This window comes from Mustela erminea, chromosome 7 (genome assembly GCF_009829155.1).
Source record: "Mustela erminea isolate mMusErm1 chromosome 7, mMusErm1.Pri, whole genome shotgun sequence".
In the NCBI taxonomy this organism is placed as follows: Eukaryota; Metazoa; Chordata; class Mammalia; order Carnivora; family Mustelidae; genus Mustela; species Mustela erminea.
Genome location: NC_045620.1, coordinates 90,791,184 through 90,803,127, shown reverse-complemented (window position 1 = coordinate 90,803,127; position 11,944 = coordinate 90,791,184).

Sequence of the window (11,944 nt, the reverse complement as noted above, 5' to 3'; positions counted from 1 at the left end):
GCTCAGTGATCCTGGTCTGGCTCGGGTTCCACCCTCAATCCATCCGCGCCCCTGCAGCTGCCTCTGACTCCCTAGGCAGGCGGCCACAGGGTTAGGGTGCTAGGTGCACTGGGTGCAGTTCTACTTTCATCCTCCCTCCCCTCCCCCCTCCCCCCCACCTTTCTCGGGCATTCCTCTCCCTTAATCCCCCAACCTCCCTCCATCCTTTCCCTCCCTCTGCAGACATTTACCCTTACCAGGTTTCCTCTATTTCCGCTCCTCTTAGGGCCTCTTCCTCTATTGTCGCTTTTCCCGCAGTAGGTTAAGAGAAGAACTTGTCACCTTCAGGGGGTCTCTAAACCTGCTGCTATGTTCTTGCCCCCTTGGCCCCCTGGCCCCCATCTCTTCCTGTGCCTTCTCACTTGCCCAGTCTCTGCCTCTGATGCCCCCCAGCTGACCCGGTACATAAATGCCTCCTCTTCTCACCAGAGGATGGCAGCCCACCTTAAACCAAACCTGCTGCCCCTCTCCCACATCTGTTCCCCAACCCTGCCTTTCCACCTGTGGGTCCTCCCTCCCAAGTTGCTGAGTTCTGCGAAAAGACCGATAGTGCCTGCCTTCTGCAGGCTAGAGGGCCCTCCCACCCCACACAGCTGCTTCCCTTTCATTCCAAGCTTGCCTGCACCCCCCCCATCCCCCTGGACCACCCATCCTAGCTCTGGACCCTCGTCATTTTTCTCCTCCTTCCCTCCATTTCTGGAATAACCTGGGCTCAAGTCCTGACTCTTCCACTTACTAATGTGAGACATGGGGCCAATAGTCTTGCCTCAGCTTGCACATCTGCAGAAGGGGGTCCTCTGTGAGGATGAGTGAGATTAGTATGCCCTGCACAGGACCAATGTGTGACTCCAGGGAGGCGCTCAGTAAACGTTACTGTCTCTGCCTTTGCCCATGCGGGAAACTTGGGAAACGTCCTCAGATCCTCACTCTCTGATCTCCCTCATCCATCCTTGACTCCCAGTCTCAGTCTCAGAGTCAAGTACTTCTCAAGCCTAACTCCCCTCCCTTTTTGTTCCTTTGCTGGCTAACTTCATTCTTCACCACTCAGTTCACCTCCCCCTGCCCCAGGGAAGACCCACCCCCACTCTGACCCAGCATCCACCTGCAGAATGGAGTCACCAGTGTCTGCCCCCTGACTCCCAGGCTATGACCCCTCCACCTCCACCCCAAGCTGGGGAGCGGTGGCATCCATCACAACCACCAGCATGGGCTGGGAAAGTTTATCCAACAGAGCCCTGGTTCTCCTCCTCAGAGTCCTGGGTCTGAAGACATCCCTGGCCATTTCCTTTACCTCTCATCCCCCTCCCTCCTCTTTAGCCGACTTCACCGTCAGGTCTCTCTGCCCCACAAAAAGCCTTCTGTCCTCCTGTTTTTGCTGACTGCTTTTCACCATCTAACTTTGTAAGTTTTAATCTCTCTGACTCCCTCAGTTCCCCTTGACTCAGTAAGGCTTTGCAACGTGACTTCCACCGCCATCCCACTGGGGAGATGTTCACCAAAAAAGCTCCAAAACTTTGACCGTGGTGTTATTATAATAGCAACACGTGCTTATGGAGGCAATAATAATCCTAACAACCTTAAGGAGTTATTGTGAGATTGAATGAGTTATACTCCCCATCTAATGGGCTTACAGCAGTGCCTAGCACCTAGTAAGCACTCGATAAATGTTAGTTATTAATTTTATACAACTTTGCTGTCCAACATGGAAGCCATATGGCCACTGAGTGCTTAAAATGTGGATGGCCCAAGTTGAAATATTCTGTAAATGTAAAATACATACCAGATTTGGAAGGCAGAGTGTTTTGAAAAATCTAAGATATCATTAATATTTTCTTGTGTTGGTTACATGTTATAATGATAACATTGATATATTGGGGTTAGAAACATATTATTAAGGTTATTTTTATCTGTTTCTTTTTATTTTTAAAATGTGGTTGCAAGAATGTTTAAAATTATATATGTGGCTCACATTATTTTTCTATTGGACAGGGTTTTTATAGAAGACACAGGTAATCCAAAGGAGGGAGGGAGGGTAAATGTGCAAAAGGAAAAACAGAACTCATAATTATCATATCCTACCACCAAGAAACAACTATCATGAGGTTCTTACAGTATTATTTTTCCAGTTCTTTCTCTCTCTATTGCTTTCCTTTAAAAGGGGTGGGGTGGGGTGGGAGAAACATACAGTTTTTGTAACCTGCTTCTTTATCTTTATTACTAACCACAATCCTCTTTGTATGCATTAAATATTCTCTATGATTGGACATTTGTGCTGTTGACAAATTTGCGCTATTTTATTTATAAAGATTTTTATTTATTTGAGGGAGAGAGCATGAGCAGGGCAAGGGGAAGGGGCAGAGGGAGAAGCAGACTCTGCTCATCAGGGAGACTGACACAATGGATCCCAGGACCCCAGGATCACAATCTGCCTTGAGCCCAAGGCAGATGCTTAACCAACTGAGATACCCAGGTGCCCCTTGACTAATTTTCTTTCTTTCTTTTTTTTTTTTTAAAGATATATATATATATATATATATATATATATATATATATATATATATTTGACAGCGATATCTTTTTTTAAAGATATATATATATATATATATATATATATATATATATATTTGACAGAGATCACAAGTAGGCAGAGAGGCAGGCAGAGAGAGAGGTGGAAGCAGACTCCCCACTGAGCAGAGAGCCCCACGCGGAACTCGATCCCGGGACCCCGAGATCATGACCTGAGTGGAAGGCAGAGGCCTAACCGACTGAGCCACTCAGGCGCCCCACCCCTTGACTATTTTTTTTTTAAGATTTTATTTATTTATTTGACAGAGAGAGATCACAAGTAGACAGAGAGGCAGGCAGAGAGAGAGAGAGGGAAGCAGGCTCCCTGCTGAGCAGAGAGCCCGATGCGGGACTCGATCCCAGGACCCTGAGATCATGACCTGAACTGAAGGCAGCAGCTTAACCCACTGAGCCACCCAGGCGCCCACCCCTTGACTATTTTAAACAAAATTTTGACCAACACTCCCATAGCTCCATCTTACCACCTCTTCAAGAGTATTGTTTTTCTATATACATTTCTAGAAGTATAATTTCAGGAAGTATAATTTCCAGATGCGTAATATTTAACTCTTCTGACCCATATTGTCGCTTTGATCTCAAAAATATACCCATGTATTCCCCCGTGAGCAGAGTTTAAGGGATTCCCTTCATTTTCTGAAATGCTCATCCAGACTCTATTTCCAAATTCCTGTCTTTTTTAGTCATAATTGTCTGTGGGCTTTTCAGCATTTGACTTCAACTCCCCTTTCTTTTGGAAACTCTCTCTTCCTTTTATTTTCCTAACACAGTATCTACCTGGTCCTGCCACCTCTGAGAATTCTTCCTCCATGGGCTCCCCTTTCTTCCCCTGACTGTGGATGTCTACTAGGTACCTTTGTCTAGCCTATCCTTCTTATCTATCTATCTATCTATCTATCTATCTATCTATCTATCTTTCTAATCATCCATCATCTGTCTTTATTCCCACAGTTTCAAGCAATGTCTACATGCAAACTCTTACAGGTTTATAAACCCAACTCTATTTTTCCCCTGATCAAGTCGCTAGTTTTCAGTGCTTGTGAGATAACCTTCCTGGGGGGTCCCACAGGCTCCTTGGGCACTCACTATACTCCAAAACTGAGCTCCACCTCTTCCCCACCAAATCTGTGCCTCTCTCTGTCTTAGCCTCTCCTGATGACAGACCTATAGACGTAGGACATCTAGTCTCAGCCCCTAAGGGGCATCTGTGTTATCTTCCTCTCTGTCACCGCCCAGCACGTTCACTCAGTCCTCAGATCCCTTCCTTTCTTGCCATTCCCTCCTCTACTGCTCGACTTCAGGTTCTTGTTACCTTTCTCTGGTGACTCTCTTAATGATAACCATTTGTTGTCTCTCCTCTTCTGCACTTCATCTGACTTGTGGCTGCCAGATTTCTATGACACAACTCCATGTAAAAATGTTTTCACACAACTGTGGGACCCAAGAGCAGTTTCTTCACCTCTCTGTGACTCAGCTTGTCACCTGTAATCTGGAGATAATAATAGTACCTGGAGAGTTGTCGAGAGAACTAAAATGAGGCAATTCATGTACAGCTATTAGTGCATAGAGAACTCAGTAAGTTTTAACTGGTAGAGCCACCATTTCCAATGAAGTTCAAACTCTTATCTTGACATTCAAGGCCTTCCATGAGCAAGTGCCTACCTTTCCAGCCTCATGTCCTCTGTGGGTAGCCCTCACTATAGCAACACTGGCACCATCCAGGGTGTTTGTCAAGGGAGTCCTAGCACTCTCTGCCCTTCTGTGCATGCCCTACTCACTTGCCTCCAAACTTTGCTCAAAAACATAACAACATGTGTCAGTCCAACTTCTGAGAGGAAGGGAATTGGCAAAATTACTTAGTAAAAGTACATGAAGTCAACTACATAGAATGCTAACATCATGAGAACTTCCTTCATATGTTCCCAACACTGGCACAACTGCCTGGCATGTAATAGCTGCTCATTAAAGATTTGTCAACTGACATATGAATTTGAGAGACATGATTTGAAATTACGTTTGTTCTGGGGTGCCTGTGTCGTTCAGTCGATTGAGCAACCAACTCTTGATTTTGGATCAGGTCATGATCTTGAGTTCTTGGGTTTGAGCCCCAGGTTGGGCTTTGTGCTCAGGGCAGAGTCTGCTGAAGATTCTCTTTCTCTTCTCATGCTCGCACTACCCACCCCCAAGTATGTCCACTCTTCTGCTCTCTCTTTTTCAAAATAAATAAATAAATAAAAATATTTTCAAAAAGATTATGTTTGTTTTGAGACCATATAATAATGTAAAATTACATCACATTAGGACACAAAAAAGAGGCTGTCCATGCCATGGGAGCTTTGTCACAGAAGGAGAATTGGATCTAGGCCTCACCTTGAAAGATTTCTCCAGCAGACCCTCTGATTGATGGGAAAGGAAACCCAACATTTTGAAGTTGAACCCTGTCCAGTAATTGGCTAAACTCTTGGGTGGGAAGAACTCTAAATTAAAACTTTTCAATGTCTCTCTACATGGGAAGATGTGTGAACTGGAGCAAGTATCTCCTTCCTCTGGGTCAATGGACACCTTATTTTTACAAAGATAAACCACAGACTTAATTCCTAAATGGAGCGATTAAAGAGCCCCAGGCTCAGTGTCTCAGTGTTTTGCATAACAATATAAATGTCTTCTCTGTAACAAGATGTCATCTTTACAGATGACTATTACTTGAAGGAAATGTTTCTTTTCAACAGATGGGTCTAGGCTGCTCTGTCCCTGAGAATTGAGGCTGTTTCTTGACAGTGCAGATATGTCCTTATTCAAATAGTTCTCCAAAGAAGTGGAAAATGAAGAGATGGGTGCCTCTATCTTCACTTCCCACTAGTCAACTCTTGACCAGAGTTGCCGAAGCCACCCTGAGATGTTTATTCTGCTGAATGCTCACATAGGGTTTCAGTCCAGGAGTTCCCTGGCTTTGGGAAATGTACTCATGTGATAATTATGTAGTAGTGGATTGTCCCAGAGGTACTCTAGACAAGATCAGCCCCTGGGAGTTTTGGAATGGGCATGACGGTTCATAGGCATCCTGTAAGGCAGAAGAATGGGCTAGAATGGGGGCACTTAGAGAGCAGGTGAGATTTGGGCTGGAGCTGTGTGACAGTCCCTCCTTCCCCCAAACCAGGAAGGCTAGAACCATGGGAAGGGCAAGCTACATCCTGCTATTACTTGGATGGGGCTACCAACTAGCAGATAACTAATGGAAACTAAGCCCAGTGGGATACAGCTTGATGTGAAGACATGTTGGTAGGCCCATCCCTACTCCACTGGTGTTCTGCCAACCTATTCACCTTCCTGCTTCCCCAGTTGTCCTCTCACACAAGGTTGCTTGTTCAAACCTGGATCTGAACAGTTTTGCAACACAACATGTACATTTCTTCCTTTCCTTCAGTTGTTCAACAATTTGGCTGGGGTCATTTCTGGATTCTTTCTTTGTAAGTACAATCATTGAATATGATGTTATATTTGTTTCTAATAGTGTGGTAGACTAGATGTCCAGAAACCCCTCCCAGCACAGAACACCTGAGAATCCTTTTTATCATATTTTGAGTTTGTACTATAAAAATTTCCAAGCATAAGTAGAAGTAGACAAAATAGTATGATGAACACCCATATACCCTGTAACACCTGTCACCATATCACCAAAACCTTTGTAAGTATTAACATTTTTCCATTTTACCTTATCCATTTTCTTCTGAAGTATTTTAGATTTTTTTTGAAAGATTTTATTTATTTATTTGACAGAGAGGGAGAGAGAGAGCAAGCAGGAACACAAGCAGCGGGAGTGGGAGAGGGAGAGGGAGAGGGAAAGCAGACTCCCTGCTGAGCAGGGAACCAGACATGGGGCTTGATCCCAGGACCCTGGGACCATAACCTGAGCCAAAGGCAGACCCTTAAGGACTGAGACACCCAGGTGCCCCTTTCTGAAGTATTTTAGTGTAAACTATAGCCATTGTGATATTTTATCCATGAATATCTCATTTTGAATCTCTATGGAGAACTCTTTTAAAAAAAAAAATAGGACTTTTGGGGGCATCTGGGTGACTCAGTAGGTTAAGGGGTTGACCTCAGCTCAGGTTATGATCTCAGAGTCCTGGGATCTGCCTGTGATGGGCTCTGCACTCAGTGGGGAGTCAGCTTGTCCCTCTCCTTCTGCTCCTCCCCCAGCTCCTCTCTCTTTCTCTCTCTCTCTCTTTCTCTCTCTCTCTCTCACCCACCCACCCACTCACCCACCCACACACAAATAAATAAAATCTTTAAAAAAATAACAGGACTTTTTATTATGTGAAATTCCAAACATGCTTTGCAGAGAGAATGGTATAATGTATCTCCACATGTTTATCACTCAACTTCAATTATCAATCTTTTGCCAGTCTTAAAAACATCTTTTTGAATGATGGCTGAGCTGGCACAAAAATAAGGAAAAATCCTCAACTGCCCAGAAATTACAGAAAGCTTGAACTGAGACAAGGAAGTGGATTGTGAAGCTGGAGTTTGTGTTGGAACAAACCCCAGTTCAGTGGTGGCACAGAGCTTGGGTTTTAAAGGGCCACAGATGAGAGGGACAGGGGACAAAGTTTGAGGCAGGAAGTCCCATCAGAGACCCTTGCAAAGTGACATCTTTACTGAGTGAATGAGAAAAAAATACCAGCCCTACAAAGGGAGGTGGTGGACATATGTGTCTGGCTTAGCTTTGGCTCTGTGTGGAAGGGAAAAAAAGAAAACATATTTTCTTGAGAGTTCCTAACCACAGCCTCACTTTACTTGGATTTAGGGCCAGAAATTTCAGGAGGCCCTAAAAGATTCCAAGCTGAGAATTTAGTATCCACTGGCAGAAGCAAATAAGTATATTTATCCTCCTTTTTAGAAGACTATACTTGAAAGCCAAACTTCAAATAACTTCCCTAGACAAAGTTCCAAGGAAGATGAACTCACAATCAAAAATCATAAAATACACAGGGATATAAACCACCCTGAGAATTAGTAGAAACTATAAACTGCAGAATCAGACCTGCAGAGACAGCATGTATTAGAATTATCACATGTAGAATATAAAATACTTACATTTACTGTATTTTAAAACTAAAGAAATAGTATTTTAAAAAACCTAAAATGCATGGGGAAATTGGTGCAACTTTGGAAAATTATTTGGCAGTTTTAAATTAAGTTAAAATATACCCATTCAGCCATCCTACTCCTGAGTATATATCAAGAGAAATGAGTGCATATGTCCACATGAAGACTTTATTTATAATCACCAAAACCTTCAAACAATATACATGCCAGTCAACCGTGGGATGAATAAGTAAGTTATTAGATTCATACAATAGAGAGCAATAAAAATGAATAATGAATGCATGTTAACACCATGGGTAGATATCAGATACCTTATTGTGTTGATAGAAGTTAGAATAATCATTACCTCTGAGAGATTATTAACTGGGGATTGGCACAATGGAAGTTCTGAAGTCTTAGAGATATTCTATATTTTTCCCTGGGTGGTGTTACCACGGATGTACACATATGTCAAAATTCATCATGATATATACACTTAAGGTCGATGTATTTTACAATATGTAAATTTTATACACACACACACATACATATATATCCCATATATTTATGGGACCCAGCTAATTTGGAAAGGTACCAATGAGAAATATAAACTATAATCACTAAAATTAGAAACTCAATTTGTAAAAAATTATCATTACAGAAGAGAGAACTTGTGAACTGAAAGATCTAAAGAATGGAAGAAATGCAACACAAAGAGAGACACAGTCATTAACATGATGGCGAGGCTTAGCAAGTGATACGGAGGGTTGTGTATGAAAGATTATATCTAAGGGCACCTGGGTGGCTCAGGCCATTAAATGACCAACTCTTGATTTCAGCTCAGGTCTTGATCTCAGGTTCTTGAGTTCATGCTCCTAATTGGACCCCATGTTGGACATGGAGCCTACTTAAAAAAAAAAATTATATCTGATCTGGATTCTAGAAACAGAGAAGAGTGATAATGGCACAGAGGCTTCATTTGAAGAACTAATGGCTAAGAATTTTTTTAAATTGACGAGGAACACCAATCCTTGGATTAGGGATGCCCATTGAATTCCAACATGATCAATAAAAGAAATCTGCACATAGACAATAGAATCACAGAACACCTAAGGAAAGGGGATCTTAAAAGTAGCCAGAGAAAGAAGACAGATTAGACCAAAAAGTCAGGCACAAACTGGTGATTGAAAGCTCTTAACAATGGAGGCCAGGCAAGAATGGGACAGATCTTCAAAGCACTGAGAGAAAATCACTTACAACCCAGAACTGTCTCTCTAGCAAAAATGGTCTTTCAAGAGTATGAGTGAAAAAACGATAGAATCAAGCAAGCAAAAAATGAACATTTCTACCAACCAATCCTCACTGAAGGCATTTCAGGCAGAAGAATGATTGCAGAAGGAAAGTCTGAGATGGAAGGATGAATGGTGGGTAAAGTTGGTAAGTACTGACTGATTCAAAATGGGCAGAGACTCAAATGGACACTTCTTCAGAGAAGATACAGAAACGGCTCATGAGGACATTAAGCAAATGCTTAATGTCACTAATCACTGGGAAAAGGCACGTCAAACTACGATGAGACACCCCTCACAACCATTACTACTGTCAGCAAAACAGAAAATAACAAGTATTGGCAAGGATGTGAAGAAGCTGGAGCCCTTGTGCACCATTGGCGAGAATGTAAAATGGCGCTGCCCCTGTGGAAAATAGCATAGGAGCGCCTCAAAAACTTCACACTAGAAAAAATCACATAATCTAGCAATTGCCCTTCTGGATATACACCCAAAAGAACTGAAAGCAGAGTTTTGAGGAGATTTTTGTACACCTGTGTTATGGTCATTGCAGCATTTTCCACAACAGCTAAAACGTGGAAGCAATCCAAGGATCCATCGACAGATGACTGGATAAGCAGAATGTGGTACCTGCATACAGTGGAATTTTACTCAGCCTTAAAAAGGAAGGGAATTTTGCCCTTTGCTACAACATGGATGAAACTTGAGGACATTGTGCTAAACAAACCAATCACAAAAAGACAAATACTGTCTGATTCCACTTACATGATGGACTTAGAATAGTGCAAATCATGAAGATAGAAAATAGAATGGTGGTCACCAGGGGCTGTGAGGGAAGGGGAAAATGGGGGCTTATTGTTTAGTGGGTATGGAGTTTTAGCTTTGTAAGATGAAAAGAATTCTAGAGCTACATAAGTGATGGTTGCTTAACAATATGGATGTACTTAATACTGCTGAACTAGACATTTAAAAATCGTTAAGACAGGGGCGCCTGGGTGGCTCAGTCACTCAACATCTGCTCGGCTCAGGTCATGATCCTGGGATCAAGCCCCATATCAGGCTCCCTGCTCGGTGGGGAAACTGCTTCTCCTTCTTCCTCTGCCCCTCCCGTGGCTCATGCTCTCTCTAATAAATAAATAAAATCTTAAAATTTTGTTTAAATCATTACGATGATAAATTTTATGTTATGTGTATTCTACCACAATAAAAAGTAAGTTAAAATAGAAACACATACATGAATAAGTAAACAAAAAGCCGACAGTAGCAATCGTGTGTGTCTCTTAAAATATATCTTTTTGGCAAAATATAAACGGCAACACCCCTTCTCCCAAATATAAATATTGACTGTATAACACCTTAAGCTTCCCATATACTTTGTAGGATTAAAAACATAGAATTAGATATTGAACAGCAGTAGCACATAGACGGAGCAGAGTGGAGACCAAGTTAAAGCATATTTGTATTTTCCTGAATACAGATGTATTTTCCTGAAGGAAGGTAAAAATAGTGAATAACTTTAGGTTTTGGAAATTAAATATGCCTGATAAAATATCTAGGGTAATCACCAACAGAAGAGAAACAGAGCATTACTTCCAAATTAGCAAAAGAGGGAAAAAAATCGAATTTTTAAAAATCCAGGATGAAAGTTAATTAAAAACAATAAAACAATTTCTTGGTAGGCACTGTAGTCAGTGGAAACATCTGAAATCCAGGGTTTCTAGGCTCTAACGGTGGTACACCACGAGGCTGAAAGAGCCCAGCTTTGGGACATTAATCCTGTTGGAAAATAACTGAGAGAACATGGAAAGTGTCATAACAAGAAGTGTTAGAGAATCTGTCACTGGCATTCTCTTCTTGGAGATGGAGCACAATCACTGAGCAATTCTAAATAAATACTGAAATCACAGGAATTCAAAAAGTGATGTCAAAACAAAAGTTTGAGTTTCTGTTTTTCACAAAAATTTCTAAGAGTTTACCATCAGATTATGATGCCAATAGTATCGTGAGGGGGTAATCGAGTATTTCAGCCTCAAGAGTTAATCAGGGTTGATGGGTTGATACAGACAGTAACAATCTTCAAGCCAAGATTCTGTACATGGTTTGAAATTTATGAAAGAAAGCAAGAGGCCTTATGGGTCCAAAACCACCCTCAAACTACCCTCAAAGTATGAAAACTTCGAAGGAATTAAAACACTCTTTTAAAACCTTTGTCATCGGATTGTCAATGAATGGAACAGAGCATTACAAAAGATGGTTTTATTCTGGTGCCCATCCCAGCTGCTCTGCTAACAAAAAATTTGGGAATGAAAGAACAATTAAAACTTGAAAAAATTACTGGAAAATTTAGGGAAACCAGAAAAATGGGAAATGCCTGCATTTGTGTTGGTGTTGTTTCATCATAAATATCCATGTTTTGGTGTCATTGTCTTTTATAAACTATTATCTGATTACTTGAATTCTCATGAGAAAAGTAGCATGTGTCCGAAGTTGAAAAATATTTTATTTCTGGAAAAACCGTGGCTACCAAGGACATAGGGAATCCAGTTTGTGAACAAGGGTATGTATTTTGAGTTGGAACTCAGAGACAACTAGAAAGAGAACTTACAACTAATTTTAAATTGGTTTCTACAACTAATGCGAGCGTTCTGTGAAACTTGGGCCAGTTACTTAACCTTTCAGTGCCAATTTCCTTTTCTGAAAAATAGGAATAAATCATAGAACCTGCTGTCTAGTTAGTTGAGAGGACTGAATGAGTATATAAACGTAAAGCACTTCAAATAGCTCTTGGTACAGAGTAATCGCTCAGAATTATTAATAAAATCATAAAGACGGACGATGTTTCCATAAATGACTCATGAGATACAATGCGATGATGGCGTTCTCACCCTGAGTAAGGTTCCTACAGAAAATGTCCCAAGCTGTCTTGATGAAGCAGACACTCATGA